The sequence below is a fragment of the Heptranchias perlo genome, chromosome 44, assembly GCF_035084215.1.
Source record: "Heptranchias perlo isolate sHepPer1 chromosome 44, sHepPer1.hap1, whole genome shotgun sequence".
NCBI classification, from domain to species: domain Eukaryota; kingdom Metazoa; phylum Chordata; class Chondrichthyes; order Hexanchiformes; family Hexanchidae; genus Heptranchias; species Heptranchias perlo.
Window position 1 is genome coordinate 6,176,522 of NC_090368.1, and position 25,427 is coordinate 6,201,948.

Consider the following 25,427-nt stretch of genomic DNA (forward strand, 5'->3'; position numbering starts at 1 on the left):
TGCTACAGCAGCGAAAGCTTTAGTGTGGAGCAGGGTTAAATACCAGCATTGGGCTGTTGCAATAGGGTGACATTCAATCCACCAGTGCTACCTCAATCCCCCCCCTCCAGTGCTATCTCAATCCCCTCCCACAGTGCTATCTCAATCCCCTCCCACAGTGCTATCTCAATCCCCTCCCACAGTGCTATCTCAATCCCCTCCCACAGTGCTATCTCAATCCCCTCCCAGTGCTCTCAATCCCCTCCCACAGTGCTATCTCAATCCCCTCCCACAGTGCTATCTCAATCCCCTCCCACAGTGCTATCTCAATCCCCTCCCACAGTGCTATCTCAATCCCCTCCCACAGTGCTATCTCAATCCCCTCCCACAGTGCTCTCAATCCCCTCCCACAGTGCTATCTCAATCCCCTCCCACACTGCTATCTCAATCCCCTCCCACAGTGCTATCTCAATCCCCTCCCACACTGCTATCTCAATCCCCTCCCACACTGCTATCTCAATCCCCTCCCACAGTACTCTCAATCCCCTCCCACACTGCTATCTCAATCCCCTCCCACAGTGCTCTCAATCCCCTCCCACAGTGCTATCTCAATCCCCACGATTTCAACACGTGAAGAATTCCCAATCTCAGGCATAAGGTTGGAAAGAGGAGCGTCAAGTCATGATGAGGAAAATATAACATGAAATTAGGAAGCAAATTGCACCAGATCATTCTTGAAAGCCTCTTTAGTGGCAAGCTCCTGAATTGTAAAGGCAAATGCCTGGGAACAAATTACCTGCATGCTTGGTTGGGAATGATAACAGTTCACTAATGTCCTTTACGGCCTACATGTGGCCCCAGTCCCACACCAACGTGGTTGACTCTTAACTGCCCTCTGAAGTGGCCTAGCGAGCCATTCAGTTAGCACCACCTTCTCGGGGCACTTGGGGATGTGCAATACCAGCCTTGCCAGCGACAAAAACATCCCGAGAATGAATATAAAAAAAAAACATATCCCTTGCGGCAGGAGCGAGGGTGGAGGAGACATCAAATCAAACAGACAACCACACCTTCCTTCCTCCCTAATGGACTTCATTCTGTCCTGAGCAAAAAAAAAAAATCACAATCCAGGAAGAGCTACAAGCTGCCCTCCCCCGAACAGGTCACCTGCAATTCCTTTTCGGAGTCTCATGCGACCGCAGAATCGTCACTGCTGGCTCAGTGGGGAACAGCTGGGAAGCTTCAGGATATGGGCCTATCCAATGAAGATGAGAACGGGATTCTCCTCTTCCTTCCTCCTCGCAGGGAAGCACCTGATCTCCACATAGCGTGGCATTTGGGAGATTTTAAGTTACTAAGAGTATAAAAACGAAGGGAACATCTCCTGGTGTTCAAATCCTTCCATGGCCTTGCTCTCTCCCAATCTCTGTAACCTCCTCCAGCCCCTACAACCCTCCGAGATCTCGGCACTCCTCCAATTCTGGCCTCTTGTGCGTCCCTGATTTTAATCGCTCCACCAATGGCGGTCGTGCCTTCAGCTGCCCAGGCCCTAAGTTTTGGAATTCCCTCCCTAAACCTCTCCGCCTCTCTCTCTTCCTTTAAGACGCTCCTTAAAACCTACCTCTTCATTTGTCCTAATACCTCCTCATGTGGCTCGGTGTGAAATTTTGTTTGTTAATCGCTCCTGTGAAGCGCCTTGGGGACGTTTTACTGCATTAAAGGCGCTATATAAATGCAAGTTGTTGTTGTTAGCATCTTTCCTCCGTCACCATTTCCTTCTATCCAAAGAATAAGTCTTGAACGAAGGCACTCTATTGTAGGAGGTACTTCACCTTCATACTCTTGCAACTTAAAATCTCCCAAATGCCATGCAAGTTTTTTTTGTAATAAAGCTAGTTACAGAGGCGTTACTTTATATGCAATTTTCATTAGATCCGTTTTACTGCCCTTTTCACCACGTAGAATCATACAGCACAGAATGAGGCCATTCGGCCCATCGTGCCTGTGCCAGCTCTTTGAAAGAGCTATCCAATTAGTCCCACTCCCCCTGGTCTTTCCCCATAGCCCTGCAAATTTTTTCCTTTTCAAGCTTGCTGCTACCCCTAACCCACCCACCTGATGCTGCTGTGCCCACCTGTGTCCCGATTCTCTGGAGGGAAATACTAGCTGGTACAGTCACTGGTTAATGTACGCTAAACACACTCAATGGAATTTTAAACACAGAGTCTGACACTTAAATATCTGAATCTCGCCAAAATTTATTACATCGGGTGTGAAAGGGCCCTCAGGCCTTTAATGGATAATATTTTGTCTTTTTTCCCGTCACTGTATTGAGAACTAACCAATTAGTGCAATGCACCCTCTTGATATTTTAGATTACTCAATTGAGTGCCTGCGACCATCCAGAATCAGTATCCTTCTGGTTCCTGGATGCTAATCGGAGAAACCAGCCTTCAATATGGAGTCCACCAAGTGAGTACATTTGAAGCATTGGGTTTATTACAAAACCGAATTCAGGATATCCAGGAGAACTGTCACTCAGCAAGTAGGGTCATGAATCGAATCAGTTGTTAGGTATTTACTCCATGCAACAATTTTGAAAATTACGCAGTTAAAGAACTCATTCATCATAATTTCTGCTGCAACTAAACTACTGCGCAATGCTGTGTTTCGAGTCTTAAAGGGTAAGTGCTCCAGGAAAGGCCCAGTGGCCTGCAGAATGGGGTGGAGATGCCGGTGATGGACTGGGGTTGACAATTGTAAACAATTTTACAACACCAAGTTATAGTCCAACGATTTTTATTTGAAATCTACAAGCTTTCGGAGGCTTCCTCCTTCCTCAGGTAAATGCAGCTTCTTTCTCTTTCACTCCGACGATGGGAGCTCTGATAACCTGACACCTGAACCAGCCAGGTCCTATGCATTCCAGGGCACTGCTGATGATGGACCAGCCGGTCTTGCTTTCTAATGGAGGAGGGGGGCGGTGGACCTGTCACTAAGAGCAGTGATTCTGCTCACTGAGCCCTACAAGCCAATGCCCCAACAGGTGGACAGGTCCTAGCTGGACAAGCACAGGGAAGGTTACCAATACTTACTAGTGTGCTGTGTGTTTTTAGATTACATAGAATTTACAGCATACAAATAGGCCATTCAGCTCCACATGAGCCTCCTGCCTCCCCTCTTCATCTCACACTATCAGCATATCCTTCTATTCTTTTCTCCCTCATTACTTATCTAGCTTCCCCTTAAATGCATCAATGCTATTCGCCTCAACTACTCCATGTGTTAGCGAGTTCCACATTCTCACCACTCTCTGGGTAAAGAGGTTTCTCCTGAATTCCTGATTGGATTTATTAGTGACTCTCTTATATTTATGGCCCCCAGTTTTGGTCTCCTCCACAAGTGGAAACATCTTCCCTATGTCTACCTTATCAAATCGCTTCATAATTTTAAAAGACCTCTATTAGGTCTTGTTAAATTCCAAAAGTAATCCAGTGTCCAGTTGGCAGTCCCTCCATCAATATGCACCTAGATAAGTGGGGGGTGTCCTTATGGGGAGAGGTGTACACTAAATCTGTAGTTTAGATTTCTCAGAGGCTTGAAACAAAATCTCTTAAATATGCTACTGGATTTCCAAGCATGTAAGATACCCAGATAATCAAAAGAGAACAATTGCCTGCCAAAATTCAGTCTACTCAGATACAAGGGAAGGCCAGCACCCTTGGAATCATACCCACTATAAGTCATCAGCAGAGGCAGTGGAGAACATTGGATGTGGAGATGTTGAATAGAATAATTTCAAAGTCCAAAACACACTGGGGCAGAAATTGCTTGCAAAATAACAGTGAGCTCAACAGGGTTCACCGTTGTTAGTGGCGAAATCATGGAGCAAGTTCTGGTTTTTGCATAGAATCATAGAAAACAGGAGCAAGAGTAAGCTCTTCGGGCCTGCTCCGCCATTCAAAATGATCATGGCTGATCGTCTAACTCAGTACCCTGTTCCCGCTTTTTCCCCATATCCCTTGATCTCTTTAGCATTAAGAAATATATCTATCTCCTTCTTGAATATATTTAATGACTTGACCTCCACTGCCTTCTGTGGTAGAGAATTCCACAGGTTCACCACCCTCTGAGTGAAGAAATTTCTCCTCATCTCGGTTCTAAATGGCATACCCCGTATCCTGTGACCCCTGGTTCTGGACTCCCCAGCCATCGGGAACATCCTCCCTGCGTCTAGTCCTGTTAGAATTTTATGTTTCGATGAGATCACCGCTCATTCTTCTAAACTCTAGTGAATACAGGCCTAGTCGACCCAATCTCTCCTCATACGTCAGTCCTGCCATCCCAGGAATCAGTCTGGTAAACCTTCGTTGCACTCCCTCCATGGCAAGGACATGCGCACATGTGCAGTGAAACGCTGAAATCGGGAACTTGCTCCTACTGATTCACCAGCGGTACGACAGCTTCAAATTAAAGGTATATCGCCTGGTGCAATCAGTGAAATCATTGCAAAAGCGCCAACTTGCTCATCTGCCCAGCTGGAAAGTATCTAATATCACCACAAAACAGGTACGCTTAAAAATACCAGGTCTAAACTAAGTTTTAATAGTGGTAAGTCTTAATGACTGCCAAACAACTAAAAATTGACTTAAAATGTGGCGTCTCATTACTCCTTGTTTTTGTCATTAAAAAAAAATGTTTTCTTAAAAATTACTTTTTTTTTTAACTTTTCCCTTCTGTCTCTTTTATTTAATTCAATTATTTCTTACCATCTCTTTTTTCCGCTGCCTATAACTGTTTTGACATTGATTTTAATGTTCACCTTTCACTTCCTGGTTTTCAGGTTGGAAGCCTGCAGACAGAGTTTCGCAGCTTGTCAAAAATGCTGCAATCTGATTGTTCGAGGGGAGAGATCGATCCTCTCGCCTCTCCCACAGGTCCGAGCTTCGCTTGAACGGACGCTGGGCTCTTCTCCGCTTCCTGTTCGAGGAAGTGCCCAAAGCAAATCTATGGAGCGGCGAGCAATGCTGGTTCGCTGCTCTGAGCAATTTCTGCCCCATAATGTCCAGACAGATTTACTGATTTTACAAATGATCACATCACACCAGTACCTAGGCAAGGCTATGCCATTTAAATGCTGAGAATGGCCACCAATACCAGTGCATAAAAGTTATTATTTTTGTAAATATTTTCACAAAAATTGTCCATTGGCTTCTGCCAGTCTTAAAAATTCACTTGCAGGATTGTGATGACTCATTGCTGTTATTCACAACAACCCTATAAGACACAAAACTATGCCCGAGACTGCCCCACTGATATGCTGCACACCTTCAGACAAAAGTTGGAACATTGGCAGCTAAAAGGGTATCCAGAAATGGTCTGAAGTTTTCACAGCAGCGTCCACGGGCTGAGCAAAGGAAAGACAAGACGGGAAAAGGCTAACTGAGTTTGTCTCAGCTCATCAACAGTACCTAACATCTTTGATTCCACTACCTCACCTGCTGGATCAGTCCAAATACTCTGGATCGCTACTTAAATGTTTTACATGCAGTGATTCTTTTTAGAAAGCAGTACATTTTGGGAGGCGGAGAGTAAGCAAAAGAGCACAAGAACTTGCATTTATATGGCACCTTATGTCTCTAAGGAACATCCCAAAGCCCTTCACACACAACAAATTGCTTTGGAGTACAATGACTTATGTCGGCAAATGTGTGCAGCCATTTTGTGCACAGTAAGATTCCACAAAAGACATTGAGGTGAATGCCCTGTTAATCTATTTCTTGGTGCTATGCTGTTGATTGATGGAAGAATATTGGCCAGGCCACAAAGGAAGTGCGAAGCAATTTTCACTCAGGAAGTTCAGGTTCTGCTTGTACAATGCTGATTTTAAAAGCTGACAAAATCCAAGCACAGCCACGTAAGAGAACTTATTCGATAGGGTAGACAGAGAGAAGATGTTTCCACTTGTGGGAGGAGACCAAAACTGGGGGCCATCAATATAAGATCGTCACTACTAAATCCAATAAGGAATTCAGGAGAAACTTCTTTACCCAGAGAGTGGTGAGAATGTGGTACTATCACAAGGAGTGGTTGAGGCAAATAGCATAGATGCATTTAAGGGGAGGCTACATAAGTGCATGATGGAGAAAGGAATAAGATATGTTGATAGGGTGAGATAAAGTAAGGTGGGAGGAGGCTCATGTGGAGAATAAACACCGGCATAGACCTGTTGGGCTGAATGGTCTTTCTATGCTGTAAATTCTATATAATTCTATCCTACAGTTTTAAGGGAAGTAGTAAACGAATTTACCCCCAACCTTATTTCATCCAATGGAATACATTTTTTCCCCTGTTCCACTCCCAAAGGCAATGCCTCTTTGCTGGGTCTAATTCTACAGCATTGGCCACCCTCCAACAGCAGGGCCAAGTGGCCATTCTTCATGGGCGAGGCTAGATGGCGGATGTTGGCAGGATACTCAACCATCCCAGACTTGACAGCTGAGCCCAATCCTACCCTCACCCAACATCCACATGTGGGTCATTCCCAGCAGGTCACTGGATAGCAATCGGATGCAGGGACCCAAGATGATTCTTCCCCCCCAATCCAGGGTGACAATTATACTGCTGAATTGATTTGGATTAGCTAATTCAGCACAAGTGGGGATCAAACCGTCAGGCCTGAGTGGCTCAGTTCTACACTGGCTGTGTCTTTTTAACCACTAAATTATAAGAACTATATTATAAGCTGTGGCTCAATTGGTAGCATGCGCGCCTCTGAGTCAGAGGTTGTGAATTCAAGTCCCACTCCAGAGACTTGAGCACAAAACCCAGGCTGCCACTCTAGTGCTGTACTGAGGGAGTGCTGCACTGTCAGAGGTGCTGTTTTTCAGATGAGACGTTAAACCGAGATCAGGCCTGCCCTCTCAGGTGAACATAAAAGATACCATGGCACTATTTCAACGGAGAGCAGGGGAGGTGTCCTGGGCCGATATTCATCGCTCAACCAACATCACTAAAACAGATTATCTGGTTATTATCTCATTTGTGTTTGTGGGATCTTGCTGTGTGCAAATTGGCTGCCGCGTTTCCTACATTACAACAGTGACTACACTTCAAAAATATTTCATTGGTTGTAAAGCGCTTTGGGTCGTCCGGAGGTCGTGAAAGGCACGATAGAAATGCAAAGTCTTTTTTTAGATTGTATAAGCTGATTCCAGGGACACCCAACGAGAAATTTGTATGGAGCATCCAAGATATCTAGAGGTCGTGCAGCAGTGATACGGGTCAGAGCATCTTCAAAAAAGAGAAATCAATGTTCTATTTATTGACTGCAAGATCAATCTCCGGTCCGCTGCAGCTTCCTGAACCTATCAAATTCCCCTTCCACACAGACAGCGTAATAGCTTATGGCAATCACACACAGGAAGAATGGGACAGCGAAGCCCACACGGGTATCTGTGGCTTATATTTTGGTTTCTGCCGTGCCAGCTGAATTTATCTTTGAAAATCTTTCTAGCCTGCACAGCGCTGTGTACTTTACACATGGTCTGGTGCGTCAGGTTTACAGAGGTGCTGTACAGTGACCTCGAGAGGAGCTAATCCATGTCAGCACCATTTCAGAGAGGGTACAAAAGGAGGAGTGCACAGCAAGCTATATTATGCTTAATTGAGCATCCAAAACCCCTTCCATTCAAATTACTGTTAGGTACATCAAATGTAAGTGTTCATTTGCTAGCCTGAGGGCTTGGTGGATGAAGGCATTGCCTGGTATGGAACTGGGCCATATAGACAGAAGTCCCAAGTTCGATAAGCAGCCTGTGCCGAGTTAGATAATCTCAGCTGCAGCACTACAATCGGTCTCACTGCCACTGGGCTGATGGTGGTTTGAGGGAAAGGGCAAGGGGAAGGGGGGAAAAAAGAAAAAAAAGCCAGGGTTCTTAATCCTCATCGCTATTCAGGAATTCATGCTGGGACGCACGCGCGTGGACGCAGGATCGGACGCGATGCCCTCCACAGTCGAATAGCTAGCCACCCGTTCGCAGTCTCGATACACACGTGAAGAATCGTCACTTCGCATGGTACCGGAAGGCTGACGGCATCTGGGGAACTGGATCCCGGGAGTCAAAACCGGAGGAACACGCAAAAAATAAAGAGGCAAGGCTCTTTTCCTGCCTGCTTTCAAGAGATAGTTTCATGGAAAATAAACGCAGTAAACATTTTCTCGTGTGCGCACGCGACACAATGCTGTAAATTATACAGAATCACCTCATCACACTGTTTGCATAACATCATTGAGACAAAAGCAATATATGACTATCTCTCTCTCCCCTCCCCCCAAATACAAAGGAACTATTAGACGCTTTTTACAAATATAGTGCTGGAATTGTCCAGGGAAATCTGCTGGGAGGAATTACCGGCCCCAACAGTACTGGAAGAGATCAATGAACAGAGTTGAAGCGGTACAATTAACTGAAGTTAATTCAGCTCCCCACACGGCCAGACTCAGTAACTCCTTGCTACAAGTATGGTCTCAATATCATCAGCACTCACTGAGTAAAAAAGATTCCACAAAAAGATGTTACATCTGATCCGAATCCTTTGTAACTAATACTCTTTGAAGAGGTGCTGACCCAGAAAGTGAGGGAAGATTATGACATTATGATGACAAATTACTGCTCCCGTTACAATAATGGGTTGCCTCTGTTGACAGCAATGCTGTAGTATAAGACCTGATGCTCTCATTGTTGGAGACATAGGAACATGAGGATACAGTAGTGTAGGAGTTACGTTACTGGACTAGTGATCCAGAGAACGTGTGTTCAAATCCCACCACGGCAGTTTGAGAATTTGAATTCAGTTTATAAAATCTGGAAATAAAAAGCTGCTCTCAATAAAAGTGAAGCTGTCGGATTGTCATAAAAACCCAACTGGTTCGCCAATATCCTTCAGGGAAGGAGACCAATTGTCCTTACGCAGTCTGGCCCTGTGTGTGACTCCAGTCCCACCTTAACTGACCTCTGAAGTGGCCTAGTGAGCCACTCAGTTGTATCAAACTACCACCACCTTCTCAGGGCAACTAGGAATGGGCAATAAATGCCAGCGCCTTGCGAGCGACGCCCGAGAACAAATTTTTAATTTAGAAAAACTCTCCTGGAAGAGTGCATTACTGGATCCAGCTTAGATTATGGGCTCGAACACACAATTTTTTGACAAAGCTTAAGTAATACCAATTGAGCCAATTTTAAAAAAAAATATTTTTTGACTGCAACTAACTCCCTACATAATTAATTTTAGATGGGATTTATTCGGACATTCACTCATTGGTTTCGCTCAAAGTTCAAGAAAGTGCAGTGCCCACAGATGGCATTCATTACTCAGCACAGAGACAGGATGGATGCCATGAAGTTGCCTGGACGTAAAACGGGCTAGAAATAGATTAAAGATCACTGAACAGGTCTGTTATCAGGTGGCAACTGGCTGGTGACCTGCCTTCGCTCATTGTGAGCAAAGGGACTGCGACAGGAAATGGGTCAGCCACAGTGCTACTGACAGAAGGGAAAACAATTCAAGAAGATTAACTGCCCTCTCCTATCGGGGAGCCATATACATGAAATGCTGGATGAGGACTATTTCAGGGAGGCCTGTATCAGATCCATTTACTCCTCCCCCATTGCAAATACCAGGAATATTCAAGATTTCTGTTGCCACGGGACGCTCAGATGCATACTATGGAGCCTGGGGAGCCGCTTATAAAGTTTAAATCCACATTCCCATTTACTTCCATATATCTCGAGCTGCTGACACTAACAGATCTCGGTGTTCTGATTTAGGATTTATTCACCATCGAGGTAACAGGGCTACGAGTGGCCCGTTCCAAACCTCCACATCACAGGGCAAGAAATACTAGCACAGATAGAACGGAATTGCTTTGGCTTCATGGGCTGGAGTGCCAGGGCTTGGGGCCACAGTTTGGACATACTTGGTCTGTACTACTTGGCCTGTACCTAAAAAAAACCCAGCAGTTTACAGTAAGGTCGCCTTTCACACACACATGCTGAACTAGTGCTAGTTCAGTAAGCCTCAACGGCCTCTTCTACTCTCTCTCTATATATGTATGTATAAGCTGGACTGGTGCCAGTCAGGATTATGGGACATGTCTCTGAGTCTGTTCTTATGTGAGATTTTTTTTAAAAGGGGCACCGCCATAAACGTTTGGCAAACTTCTGTTTACAAACGTAACACGACGAGGCTCATCATCGTGAAATGCAAGATCCTAACACTCCATCTCACACGATGGCAATGAAGTGTGGCTCTTCTCCCTCAAAAGTTAGCCAAAACATTTTCCCCATGGAGTTGATGCCCCTTTAATTAACACTACTCTCTTTTTCTTCCTCTACCTCACCCCCAGCTTTCTTCATTTAGCCTCTCCAACATTTGCAATCTTCCTTCAATCCCTGTTCCACAGCCCATTTCTGGATCTGCTGCCACTCCTGCTGCCGGGTGGAAATCATCCTCCCTCAACCTCGCCACCTTCTTCCGAACTTCAAAGCCTACTTAAGACCCGTTGCTCCGTCCTACTCTGAATCCTTTTCCTGTCCACCACCTTCACAATGCTGCTGCATCTCTCTGTATGCAATGAGTGCTGCAGAAATGTATGTACTTATTACCCTTTACTATTCAGCTGCCCAGAGTGCAGACCGTGAGGGTGCGACTTGTGTGACATAAGTGTGGAACTTCTAAAGGACAGCCAGCCCGATACCAACATTCTACATCTTCAACACAGGCATTAGTGGCAATTTAACTGTAGGTTTTGGGGAATTAGATAAATATTTTTTCTTCAAAGCACTCCTAATGTCTTCAATCATTAAAAGATTCCATGATTTAAAAAAAATACAAGTGTCTTACAGCCTCGCCCTGATTACCAGACCAGTCTAAAGCCATGGTAATGAATGGAGCTGTTCCCCCAAACAGCCTGGAAGCTGTGAACCAAAATGGCAGGTGTGTCTTGTGGGGTTATGAAATTTGACAAACTTCCATTTTTTTTACAAAATCAAGGAGTGTATTTTTAAACTTTAAAAAAAAATAGAAATTAGGGTTACTTTGATACACCCTCTTCCAGACTTTCTGACCCATTAAATAAACAAATTGTTTGAAATGATCACAGAAACAGGGACCATCTACGTGAATCATACTGGGGAATAGTATTGAACAGCATCACACGCTCCAACTGTATTCTTGCCACCAGACACAATAGGAGCAGCGGCTGATCACTCAGCTGAAATTTGATCAAGCAGCAATGACTACTTCCTACACACAGTACTATTCTGTAGTGTGAAACTGTGCACATTATACAGTACCATTCTGCACAAGGTACCGTACCATTCAATACATACGGTACTATTTTGTGCAACATTTTTTTTTAATATTCGTTCATGGGATGTGGGCGTCGCTGGCGAGGCCGGCATTTATTGCCCATCCCTAATTGCCCTTGAGAAGGTGGTGGTGAGCCGCCTTCTTGAACCGCTGCAGTCCGTGTGGTGAAGGTTCTCCCACAGTGCTGTTAGGGAGTTCCAGGATTTTGACCCAGCGACAATGAAGGAACGGCGATATATTTCCAAGTCGGGATGGTGTGTGACTTGGAGGGGAACGTGCAGGTGGTGTTGTTCCCATGTGCCTGCTGCCCTTGTCCTTCTAGGTGGTAGAGGTCGCGGGTTTGGGAGGTGCTGTCGAAGAAGCCTTGGCGAGTTGCTGCAGTGCATCCTGTGGATGGTGCACACTGCAGCCACAGTGCGCCGGTGGTGAAGGGAGTGAATGTTTAGGGTGGTGGATGGGGTGCCAATCAAGCGGGCTGCTTTGTCCTGGATGGTGTTGAGCTTCTTGAGTGTTGTTGGAGCTGCACTCATCCAGGCAAGTGGAGAGTATTCCATCACACTCCTGACTTGTGCCTTGTAGATGGTGGAAAGGCTTTGGGGAGTCAGGAGGTGAGTCACTCGCTGCAGAACACCCAGCCTCTGATCTGCTCTTGCAGCCACAGTATTTATATGGCTGGTCCAGTTAAGTTTCTGGTCAATGGTGACCCCCAGGATGTTGATGGTGGGGGATTCGGCGATGGTAATGCCATTGAATGTCAAGGGGAGGTGGTTAGACACTCTCTTGTTGGAGATGGTCATTGCCTGGCACTTGTCTGGCGCGAATGTTACTTGTCACTTATGAGCCCAAGCCTGGATGTTGTCCAGGTCTTGCTGCATGCGGGCTTGGACTGCTTCATTATTTGAACAGGTAGCATCCACCTGCAAGGTCATGGCTGTACAAACATCCACTAGTATTATACTTGCTAACTCAAAGGCCTCCCATTGACACCCAGTGAAGCTGCAATCCCTTATTTCATTAAACTTGGTTACTAATGACCATTCCCGATAAAGCTTTCTCCTTAAGGCACTGATACATGCAGTTCCACAGGTGCTAATCGTCCTCCAGTAACTCGCTTTAGTGGCCATTCTTCATGTTTGAGCCTGGATCGGAAGCACCAGTCTGCAATTCAACCATGGAGGGAGCACCATATCCAGCAGGGGGCTAGTGAATAGGAGCAGGAATCTTGGCTGATTTTTCCTTCCCTAGCCCATAGATGCTGAGGCCACCTCTAGCGTCTGTACCTGCTGTCTAACTTAACAACTTGCATTTATATAGCACTTTTAACATCGCAAAACATCCCAAGGCGCTTCACAGGAGCGATTATCAAACAAAATTTGACATCGAGCCATACAAGGGGATATTAGGACAGAACTAACCGAAACTGCCTTTGAATTGCATATGTTGCCTTTTCCAGTGTGTCAAATATTCCGAATACAAGTTAAAGATGATGCCATGTCCAAGTTTCATCCACTGTGCTGTGAATGCTGTGGCCATTCCGACTGGGAGATTAACAAACAAAGCTATGTAAGCTGACACCTCTAGTCAGTAACGTGCCGTGCCAGGACTTGATGTGTTTTGCGATGTATGGCACGTGCATCATTCCTTCTCAATTTTAGGCCAAGCGATCAATTAAAGGGGTGTTGTATTTTAATTCTTTTTAAATGGTCACAGATCAACAGCTTGGCCAAAGAGGTAGGTTTTAAGGAGTATCTTAAAGGAGGAGAGAGAGGCGGAGAGGTTTAGGGAGGGAATTCCAGAGCTTAGGGCCTAGGCAACTGAAGGCACGGCCGCCAACGGTGGAGCGAAGATAATCGGGGATGCGAAAGAGGCCAGAATTGGAGGAGCGCAGAGATCTCGGAGGGTTATAGGGCTTGAAGAGGCTACAGAGATAGGGAGGGGTGAGGCCATGGAGGGATTTGAACACAGATGAGAATTTTAAAATCGAGGCGATGCTGGACCGGGACTCGATGCAAGTTAGGATACGGGCAAAGTTTTGAAGAAGCTCAAGTTTAAATCAACAACATTTTGCATTTATATAGCACCTTTAACGTAGTAAAATGTCTCATGGAAATGTTCCAAGATCCCAAATGTCCTGCTTCACAGGAGCAATTATTAGACAAAATTTACAACAAGCTACATAAGGGGATATTGGGACTGGTGACCAAAAGCTTGGTCAAAGAGGTAGGTTTTAAGGAGCGTCTTAAAAGGAGAGGTGGAGAGGTTTAGGGAGGGAATTCCAGAGCTTAGGGCCTAGGCAGCTGAAGGCACGGCCGCCAATGGTGGGGCGATTAAAATCGGAAACGCACAAGATGTCAGAATTGGAGGAGCGCAGGAAGCCCGCCTGAGAGACGCTCTGTTGGTCTGTGACTATTACATAAAAAAAATTAAAAGTACAACACCCCTTTAATTGATCGCTTGGCCGAAAATTGAGAAGGAATGATGTACATACCATACAGTGCAAAACACATCAAGTCCTGGCACGGCACGTTACTGACTAGAGGTGTCAGCTTACCTAGCTTTGTTTGTTAATCTCCCAGTCGGAATGGTCGAAGCATTCACAGCACAGTGGATGAAACTTGGACAATGCATCATCTTTAACCTGTATTCGGAATATTTGACGCACTGGTAAAGGCAACACATGCAATTCAAAGGCAGTTTCGGTTAGTTCTTTTAAACAGAAGAGCATTCATTATTCTAATGTTTACACAACACCTTCAAACAGATGGCTTCTGTTTCCCCTCAGCCACAAGAGCAATATGTCCAGGAAATACCATACACACACGCAACCCCGCACTTTACAGCCAAAAGACTTGAAAAATAAATCCAAGATCCACATACAAGATGTCCCATTAGTTAACGCGACTCTGCAGAGAGCGAGGGATTTGATTTTAACGTGTGTTGATTCTTTTCACACACGGTCACTTCTTGTCACAGACAAGGAGCAGGAGGCTGAAAGAGGGCAGTGGGGAAACCAGCAGCCGGAGGGCGACACGAGGTGCTGGAAAGTCCAGAGGAGATTGTAGAAAGCATACGAGTTACATTTTCAAGCTCGAGGAACACCACCTCATCTTTCGATTAGGCACTTTACAGCCTTCTGGCCTCAACAACTTCAGATCAGAACCACCGCTCCCATTTTCTCGGACAGCAGGTGCTGGTAATGGTGCTGCTGTAACCCATTTACACTTCCTCTGGATCCATCCTTTGTTTCTTTATTGCCCCATTACCATCCCTTTTTGTCATTTAATCACTCCTGCCCTCCATCCTATCACTCTTTGCCCCAGGCTCCGAAATTATAAAACTGTTAAATCTCTTAACGTCTTCCAGTTCTGATCACAGGTCATCGACCTGAAACATTAACTTTCTCACTCCGCAGACCTGCTGAGTGTTTCCAGCATTTTCTGTTTTTATTACATTATTTTTCTAGTCTAGCAGTCTATTTATAGATTTTTAAAAAAAAAAACATTTTTCCCCCTGGTTTCTCACTAATTTTGTGGTGTTTTAATATGGCACCTGTCACTCCACCACCTCCCTCTATTAAAGAAAAACTGTTGAGCCAGCTTGAAACTCGTAAAAACACGAGGCAGAGGTTTGATTTGAACTGTTGATAGTAAAGAGTATTAACTACTTGAAGCAGTGACATTGTGCGGCCGACAGGCGGGTTTCACCTCCATATTTCTCCACACACCGAGCTCCTCCATCAGCTGGCCGTGAGAAGCAAGACCTGGCATTTCCACACAGCAGCACTGGCAGTGGGCTGACAGCAAACCCTGATTGTTTGTGGAAGGTGCATGGTGAGTTAGGGAAAAGGGAGAGAATAGTTTCCTAATAAAAGAACTGGAGTTAAAAGGGATCACTACACAAGACCATAGAATCGTGGAATGGTTACAGCACAGAAGGAGGCCATTTGGCCCATTGAGCCTATGCTGGCTCTTTGTAAGAGCAATCCAGTTAATCCCAGAACCAGAGCCCCCCCAAAAAACCACTGTCCGATCAATGCAGAAAAAATTGAGAACATTTTATTTATTTTTTTATTCGTTCATGGGATGTGGGCGTTGCTGGCAAGGCCAACATTTATTGCGCATCCCTAATTGCCCCTTGAGAAGGTGGTGGTGAGCCGCCTTCTTGAACCGCTGCAGTCTGTGTGGTAAAGGTTCTCCCACAGTGCCGTTAGGGAGGGAGTTCCAGGATTTTGACCCAGCGACAATGAAGGAACGGCCGATATATTTCCAAGTCGGGATGGTGTGTGTCTTGGAGGAAACACAGCAGCCAATTTGCACACAGCAAGATCCCACAAACAGCAATGTGATAATGACCAGATAATGTGTTTTAGTCATGTTGGTTGATGGATAAACATTGGCACCAGGACACCGGCCGGGGGGGATTGGCGGGGGGGTGGGCGTGCGAACTCCCTGCTCTTTGAAATAGTGCCATGGGATCTTTTACGTTGTTATCAAAGAAGCCTTGGCGAGTTGCTGCAGTGCATCCTGTGGATGGTACACACTGCAGCCACAATGCGCCGGTGGTGAAGGGAGTGAATGTTTAGGGTGGTGGATGGGGTGCCAATCAAGCAGGCTGCTTTGTCCTGGATGGTGTCGAGCTTTGAGTTTTGTTGGAGCTGCACTCATCCAGGCAAGTGGAGAGTATTCCATCACACTCCTGACTTGTGCCTTGTAGATGGTGGAAAGGCTTTGGGGAGTCAGGAGGTGAGTCACTCACTACAGAATACCCAGCCTTTGACCTGCTCTTGTAGCCACAGTATTAATGTGGCTGGTCCAGTTAAGTTTCTGGTCAATGGTGACCCCCAGGATGTTGATGGTGGGGGATTCTGCAATGGTAATGCCGTTGAATGTCAAAGGGTGGTGGTTAGATTCTATCTTGTTGGAGATAGTCATTGCCTGGCACTTGTCTGGCAAGAATGTTACTTGCCATTTATCACCCCAAGCCTGGATGTTGTCCAGGTTATGCTGCATGCGGGCACAGACTGCTTCATTATCTGAGGGGTTGCGAATCGAACTGAACGCTGTGAAATCATCAGCGAACATCCCCATTTCTGACCTTATGATGGAGGGAAGGTCATTGATGAAGCAGCTGAAGATGGTTGGGCCGAGGACACTGCCCTGTGCTAGGTATGACTCCGGCCACTGGAGTGTTTTCCCCTGATTCTCATTGACTTCAATTTTACTAGGGTTCCTTGGTGCCACACTCAGTCAAATGCTGCCTTGATGTCAAGGGCAGTCACTCTCACCTCATGGCCTCCTTCTCTGCTGTATCATTCTATGATTTATACTTTAAGTGTCTGCTAGGGGAGTTTTTGAAATTTGATTTTCTCCTCATTCGTTTCCTTGTGCCAAGCATTCCTGAGATTCTGCCAGTCCAACTCATTACCATATGAACTGGAGGCCAGAGGGTGTCTGCAACTGAGCCTGGGGCTCATGGTCTGATCGTACAGAGTTATCAGGCTGCTCATTTATTTTGCTGAAATACATGACAAGCTTACTTCCCTGAAGCTCTCAGCTACCAATAAGAGTGCTTTTGTCTGACAAACACAAGTCATTGGATTCACTCCATCCAAGATTTTTGTACCAATTCATATCCCCATTCTGGAAGGGCAGGTTATGCAAATCATTGCCCAGCATACAGAAGATAAAAATAGGTGTCAAGTATGTCTCAGCGCACCAGATTGAAAGCAATGTGCAAAACTCTGCTCGAGAACAGAAACAAGCAATGGTAGTGTGGAAGGATGCAGGTTCAATCCTCCATTCCCAAGTTCCTAACCTCAGCCCCCTGGCCAGAAATTCCCCCACTCCCCCCTTCTTCCCAGCTGCTCGCCAGGCAAAAGTGGCCCTGCAGCAGAACACCCCACCTCAGCAACCACATAGGTTGATAAGAAAGAAAGACATGCATTTATACTGCGCCTTTCACAACCTCAGGACGAACCAAAGCGCTTCACAGCCAATTAAGTACTTTTGAAGTTTAGTCACTGTTATAATGTAACGCGGCAGCCAATTTGCACACAGCAAGATCCCACAAACACCAATGTGATAATGACCAGATAATATGTTTTAGTGATGTTGGTTGATGGATAAACATTGGCCCCAGGACACCGGGTGGGGGAGGGGGGGGAACTCCCCGCTCTTCTTTGAAATAGTGCCATGGGATCTTTTACATCAGCCAGAGGGGGCAGACGGGGCCTCGGTTTAATGTCTCATTCGAAAGACGGCACCTCCAACAGTGCGGCACTCCCTCAATACTGGCACTGGGAGTGTCGGCCTGGATTAGGTGCTCAAGTCCCTGGAGTGGGTCTTGAACTCAGAATCTTCTGATTCAGAGGCAAGAGTGCTACCAACTGAGCCACAGTTGACTGATTGGGGGAGGGGACGGAGAAGTGAAGTACAAGGGGCATCCTCTCACTGCAGGGTACATAGCAAAACAAAAATTTACAGTACTGCACACTAGCTACCACACAGTCCCAGCACTGGAATCTAGTAACAGACTAGTGACAGCATGACTGGTCCAGATAAAAATCAGTTGCCCAGTATGTACTTCCTAGAAACTGCCTGCAACAAATGCCTGCACACACGAGGTACAGTCAGTATGTTTTTAGTTTTGATTGCGTTAGCACACTCAGCTATCAGACCTACCGTTTCTGCAACCACACAGTCCGTGTCCTGCTGCGATGATTATTGCAAACACTAATGGGGAAAACAATGGTGTACCTACACCCTCCCAGCTCCATATTAATAGGAAAGGGTTAACCACAAGAAGTGGTGAGGCATCAAAGATGCTCGCACTGCATCTTCACGCCTAGCAGCCGATATTAAAAATCAAAAAGCACCAGAAAAAAAGGGGACGGACCCAGCTATCAGGTTCAGCAACGAACAGACTTTACCTTTCATCAGAAAAGCAAACATCTCAGTAAGGTTTGGAGGGGGGGTGGGGGGGAAGAAAGAAGGGAGATGGGAAAAAGAAACAGATGGACAAATGTGTTGAGTTTTCAAGCATTTTCTCATAATGTCTGAGATTTCCAGCATTTGCTGTTTATTTCTTTTGATTTACTAATGATGGCCACAGCGTTGCAGGTGCATTTCGGACAGCAGGTGCTGGTAATGGTTCCGCTGTTGCCATTTACACCTCCTCTGGACCAATCTTTTGTTTCTTTGCCTGTCCCATTACCACCCTCCTTGCCTTGCACCATCATTAGGGGTTATGGGGAGCGGGCAGGAAATTGGACATGAATTTAGTTTTGAGGTTCGGATCAGACCAGCAACGATCTTATTGAATGGCGGAGCAGGCTCGAGGGGCCGATTGGCCTACTCCTGCTCCTATTTCTTATGTTCTTATCTCTTTTGTCATTTAACCACTCCTGCCCTCCACCCTATCACAGACCTTCCCTTTTGTTCTCTCCCCTGCCACCCTTTGCCTGGCTCAGTACTTGCTTAAAAACTGTTTAAATCTTTAACTTCTTCCAGTTCTGATGGAAGGTCATTGACCTGAAACATTAACTCTGTTTCTCTCTCCACAGATGCTGCCTGACTTGCCGAGTATTTCCAGCATTTTCTGTTTTTATTTCAGATTTCCAGCATCCGCAGTATTTTGCTTTTGATTGCAGAAGGACACTGGTTATAGCAATTGCAACCACAATATAAAGATGCGATTGATGCAAGATGTGATCGTTCGATTGCCATCTCTAGTTTCAAACTTAATTATATCTAATGTGCCAGTTTATGAAACTAGTCAGTGGGGCTTTGGAAGACATTTTGGATAAGAAAAAGAGAACTCTTCTGGTTTCCAACTTGGGCTCAGTCCTTTTTTCCAATTTTCTCCCATCGCAATAAGGTGTTGACTCTCACTGGGGTATAGGTTTGCAGGCACCTGGTACTTCACTCTAATGGACATTGGCTACGTGTCAGCCATGATCTTGATATTCGACTGTGGAGGGCACCATAGTGGAGCACGATCCTATCCTCACGTTCTATCAAAGGGCTGGAGACCAGGAATCGCAACGTTGGCCTCTATATTTTCCCTCCCTAGCTCGCAGGCGGTCTGGTCAATTGTCATACTGATACTGCCACCCCTCATGAAATAAGGTACCTAGCACAGATTGAGGGTGTAACCAGGGATCTTCCTGGTCTGTATGGCTCAGTCCCACACCAGATAGTACGTGAGCCATTGGCCACTGTCTGCTCCCATGTTACCTTGATCAGTAGTAATAAATGAATACTCCAGGAATACTGAATAATTTTTAGCAGGTCTTTAGGTTTTCAGAATGGCTCAGTAGGTAGGACTCCTGCCTCCTATTCAGAATGTTGTAGGTTCCAGCCACACACCAGGACATGAGCACATCACCCAGGCTGATACTCCAGTGCGATACATGCTCCATTGTTCAGGTGAGACCTTAAAATGAGCTCCTGGCTCCCACAGCACTCCTCAAAGAGCAAGGAGTTCTTCTGGTGCTCTGGGCGACATTCTGCCCTCAACCAACACGATGAAAAACAAACCAATTGGTCATGCATTTAATTTGCAGTTTGTGGGATCTTGCTATGTATAAAGTGGCTGTCATGCATGCCAACATGTGACTGCACTTCAAAAGTAACCTATTGGGTAGAACACAATGAGCTACTCAGAGGAGGTGATTAAGTTCTTTCCTTGACACAAAAGGTTATTAGAATTTAGCATGTATTACCACAAGTGGCTGTCAAGCCTATCAGGACATTTAAGGGAGAATCAGATAAACAGATGTAAGGAATCTTACAACACCAGGTTATAGTCCAACAGTTTCATTTGAAAATCACAAGCTTTCGGAGGCTTTCAGGTGAGTGACCTGACGAAGGAGAAAGCCTCCGAAAGCTTGTGATTTTCAAATAAAACCGTTGGACTATAACCTGGTGTAAGATTCCTTACATTTGTACACCCCAGTCCATCACCGGCATCTCCACATCACAGATAAACAGAGATTTGGAACTGGCGTTGCCACAGAAACTATGAGCCAATTAGCATGCTTCTTTGTTAAAATTTCTACAATTCTACTAACAGGTGCCGCAATGACTTGGTCCCTCACTCATGCCCATAGCGCCATGGAACCGATTACTTACTACATCTTCATGCTGAGTCAGCCCAGCATGAAGATTGAAGATCCTGGTATTCCATACAGATCTGGGCTGCTGATGAATGTTGAGAGGTTGCTCTATACGTGCAACTGAAGACAAGAGACTGATCAGCTTATACAAGCATCCCACCCTGCCTGGAGGGGAACACACCCTCCATTACCTAGACCAAGTGGTCATTGTTCATAGGTCAGCCATAACAGTGAGCATTAGCAGGCACATCACAGCCATGTCTAACCCTGGTCCCACCCAAAGTCCAAACTTTGAGGAGGGCTCACTGAATAGGGACCCAGGTACATTTTCCTTCCCTAAACGAGGAATGCTCATGTCAATTGTAGTGACCCTGGCAAAGACTAGCTTACTCAAACCTAGAACCTTCCTGGTCTGTATTTTATGACTAGAGGTACAGACCTGATCTTTGAATTTTTCTTGAAGATGTAATTTTAATCCATATTTGTGCTAAGTTAGCTTATGTCAACCAATGGGGAATTCAGGAGAAACTTCTTTACCCAAAGAGTGGTAAGAATGTAGAACTCGCTCCCACATGGATAAATGGAGGCAAGAAACAGATGCATTTAAGGGGAAGCTTATCGAACACAGAGAGTGTGTTATAACTCAGAGCCTTATACTAAGGGGGTGGAGTGTGTAACAGAGTGTGTTATAACTTCTAGCATCACACCTCAAAGATACTAATTTTGGCACAATTTAGCGAGGCAAAGTTAGTGCTGGCACTGCTTGAAGTATGACTGGGGGTCAGCTGAGTCATTTCAAGATGAAAGCTGTGGGTGGTACAGTACATTCGTTCTCTGATCCGCTTCAACTCAAGGTGCCGAGGCACACTGCCGGTCGCTAACAAGTTTCTAATTTCCCGAGCCAGCGTGGGAAAGTGCCAAGCGGGTATCGGCCACCTCTCAGTGATGCAAAGGGAGGGGTCAGACTAAACCATCAATGTCGCAATATTACACCATAGAAAATATATTGTGGCAGATGTGACCTATAAAACTGAGAAAGAAAAACAATACAGTAAAACAAGTAAAAAAAACAAAGTGGAAATATAGAACCAGCAAGTGGAAGAGCAAGGTAGACATGTGGAAGGACAGATTTTTAAAATTCCTGCAGACACCCAAGGAGAAGAGTTTTGTCATTCTATATATTTCTTGGTGTATTGCCTCCAACGTTGATGTAGAAATGAAAGGAAATAAGGGAAACCTAGACTGGGCTTCCTAAAATCACCCCTGAATGGCCCTAGCTTTAATTTTAAGGTTATGCCCCCTTGTTCTGGAATTCCCCCCAACAGAGGAAATAGTTTCTCTCCATCTATCCGATCGAATCCTATTATCATTTTAAACGCCTCGATCTGAGCACCCCTCAATCTTCTAAACTCGAGGGAATCCAAGCTTCTGCTACCCATCTTCAAAATGCTGAACCTAAACAGGAGCAAGGTTTCCATTAGCCCCCATAATGGAGTGGCCATCCCTTCCCTCAGCCTGCAGGTATAATCTTTAGTCCCCGAAACGAGTCCTTACTCGTGAGGTACAACAATAACCGAGGCACACGAATGAGATGAGGGACAGTACGAATAAATAGCACCGCAGTTTTATTCACCAAGGGGCGTGAAGTACAACTTGCATTTATATAGCGCTTTTAACGTAAAGAACAGCTCAAGGTGCTTACAACAAAATACAACGCAAACTAGAGAATGATCAGCGGTTGTGCAATAAGGCTATGTCTCATTAAAACTCTAGTGGGTAATTGGAGTGTTAATAATGCAGTCCCCCAGCAAATTAAAAATAAAACTGGGAAGAAATGTATTTAGGAAATGATCAGTGCTGGAAGTACAGGATTAGCAAATCTAACACCAACTGTAATCGGCTGCTCTTTTTAAAAATGCTCCAAATACTGATCTTGAGACCTGTGGTAATCGACATGAACCCAAGACAAAAGCAAAACCCACAGCTATTACTGGTGTCAATACTTGGAGAGCAACACGGGAAGAGGTAACTGCAGGCAAGTAGCTGAGGTGCGGTGCCTGTGTAGCCGTGGCCACGGAGTAAAGGCACTTACAAAGAACGATGTGGCTTACTTTGAAAGCGCCAAAATGAAACCTATTTGCATTCGAGGTGGAAGAGTCAAAACAAGTATTCACATACGTGACAAACCTGAACCGCAACTTTGAATAGGATTTTTCAAAACATCAGGAAAAAGAAAGTAAAAAAGATCTAAGCACCTTTTAACAGTTTATTTTTCTTTGCTTCAATAGCTAGTGAGTGGTGTAATGGATTGGACTCTGGTTTTTCACTTCCACAATCTGCATTTAAATCCAGCCCAGATTACTATGTTGAGAGTCTCTGTCTGCGAGAACCTTAATGCCAGAGTGAATTTGAACAGTTTCAACCCAGCCCCTAATGGGTACCTGAACTAGGCTTCCTCCCGATTCAGCACTTAACTAGTAACCTCATTCAGAGGGGTCACAGGACAGCTGGAATGAGAAACTGCAAATGTCACACTGCCCGTGGTTGGGGCTGAGTAGAAAGACCGTTACTCCGCATCTGACTGCTTTTCCCAACCTCTGCGTGCTCGATGCTGACACTAGGGGTTGGGATGAAAGAGCATTCCGTGTAATTCTCTCAACCTAGTCCTCCCTCAGCTTGAGGAGCATAAAACACAACAAAAAACATTTTAAAAAAGACAGAAAGTGATGGCGATGTAAGTTACTGAAGCAGTCGGTGGATTAACAAACAACAGCAGGATATATTGGCGGAAAACCAGGCTCCCTTTCTGAATCTTAACTGGGTCATGATTATTGATTGACAGTACTTCCATGTAGGGAGAAAGATTCAAGAGGGAAAAATCATTCGGTTTCTGTGCACATTCCAGTCACCCAGCCAGCCCTTTAACTAAGGAATGCTGCTGGGCATGTTGGGGTGGAAGGGAGAGGAGAACCTATAAAAACGCACTGAGCTTTTATGCTCTTCATTTAGAGCGGTGGCCGTCTGTAACGTGTTTGTCTGAAAGGAGCCATGGCAAAGTCTGTACCCAACAAGATGTCCCAATTGTGAGGACTCAGCTATCACAGTTCCACTGCTACAGAAGTGTATTTGGGAGTAAAACCTGAAGCACAGCAAGTTACGTTTTTGTTAAAAAAAAATAAAAATAAGTATTTTAGGCAATGATAAAATAGTATAAGCTCCTGGCTAATGCGCAGATAGGTATCGGACTGTATGCACTAACACAGACTGAATAAATCCCTAAACATATTGTATTATTCCACATATAATTTGGCTGGGTAATAAATACAGTAAAGAAACAATGTAGAATGTGTGTAGGTTGGCCCTCCTTTATACCCTTAAACACAGGGAGCGAGTTAAGAGATTTTACAGACCTGCACAATCCAGCATAAATCTGGTAAGATCAGCTTTCCAAACTGCGAACAGCCAGAATTCAGTCTGTACACCCTTTCCAATGCCATCAATCCATGCAAGTGTCACACCCAACAGGATCTGTAAACAATGAGCAGCACTTCCAAGTAATGAGGCCGGTAGGGGCAGATTTTCCTGGCCCCACCTCTACAGTGCCCAATTGCACTGCTCCAGGGTTGGCAGAAGTGGGGTGGGGTGGAATTTGAGCACAACTGCTAGTTCCCGATTGTCCAAACAACTGAGGGGTGGGACGAAAAGAGAGGGGCTCCCCTCCTACCTTGGTTTCATCGGCTTTCCCTCGGAACTGCTGCTGACCAGAGGGTCGGCAGGGCTCCGGGAGCAGGCCACAGAGCCATGTCCCTCCAAGCACCCGTGCTCATTAGCATGCCTCCGATGGGAGTGCACCTATGTCCTGACCTTTGCCTCCAGGAAAATGGGCATTCCCCAGGGGCAAAGTCAGGAAAATCTACCCCAGGATGTCACAGCAGAGAGTATGGGGGGAGAAAGAGAACAAAGAACGCCACAAATAACCTCGATCATTATTCACCCCCAGCTCAGTTATTTTCAACCAGCAGTTTTATATCTTATATTCCAAATCGCCCCTCCCTCCCTCCCTAAGACACTGAACACAGTGTGGCACAGTTCCATGGGCACAGGGTGCCCTCCAGTAACTTGAGCATTCTTTATTTGTGAATTCAAAGAACGCTGGCATGGCTGTTGGACTGCTAACGTCACAGCCAAGCCTGCTCCTGTCCTCATCTGCCACCCCTCTGCACATACTTTCCGGCAGAGGTCGCCAGCTGGCCATTAGGAAAGGGAACCCTTGTTGATTTTTTTCCCTCTCTCATCAAGGGGTGCTAAGAGCATTTGAGGGGCTCCTACTGATCAGTTAACTCGACACAGACTGGGGCCGTTTGTTCTGCATGGGTCGGTTACACACTGCCTTTACCAACTGAAAAAGGAAAAAGATTTGCATTTATATAGCGCCTTTCACGACATCAGGACATCCCAAAGCGCTTCACTGCCAATGAAATGCTTCTGCAGTGTGGTCACTGTTGTAATGTAGGGAACACAGCAGCCAATTAGCGCACAGCACGATCCCACAAACAGCAACGTGATAATGATCAGATCATCTGTTTTAGTGATGTTGGTTGAGGGATAAACATTGGCCCAAGACACTGGGGCGAACTTCCCTGCTCTTCTTTCAATAGTGGCCGTGGGATCATTTACATTCTCCTGAGGGGGCAGACAGGACCTTGGTTTTACATCTCGTCCAAAAGACGGCACCACCGACAGTGCAGCACTGGGAGCGTCAGCCTGCATTATGGACTCAAGGCTCTGGAGTGAGGACTTGAACCCACGACCTGGTGACTCAGAGGCGAGAGGTGCTACCAACTGTGCCACAGCTGCATCAGGGGGGCAAGCCAGCCACTTTAAAATGTAAAAAAATAACAAGTTTTGACAGAGAGCCAGCACGTGTACAGCTATCTGTGCCCCTTCCCTCAGCTCGTTC

At 45.6% G+C, this 25,427-nt stretch overlaps 1 protein-coding gene across 5 annotated transcripts in view; it reads right to left on the reverse strand.

The window, feature by feature from the left end:
* The window catches only part of shc1 (SHC (Src homology 2 domain containing) transforming protein 1), a 115,164-nt gene that overhangs the window by 47,645 nt on the left and 42,092 nt on the right, over positions 1-25,427 (reverse strand). The window contains exon 1 of one of the 5 annotated variants that reach the window (XM_067976049.1): positions 23,878-23,963. The exons of the other annotated variants lie outside the window; for them this stretch is intronic. The gene's annotated coding sequence lies outside the window, so the exon portion shown is untranslated. Of the gene's footprint in view, positions 1-23,877; positions 23,964-25,427 lie in introns of those variants that run through there. 5 annotated transcript variants of the gene reach the window in all.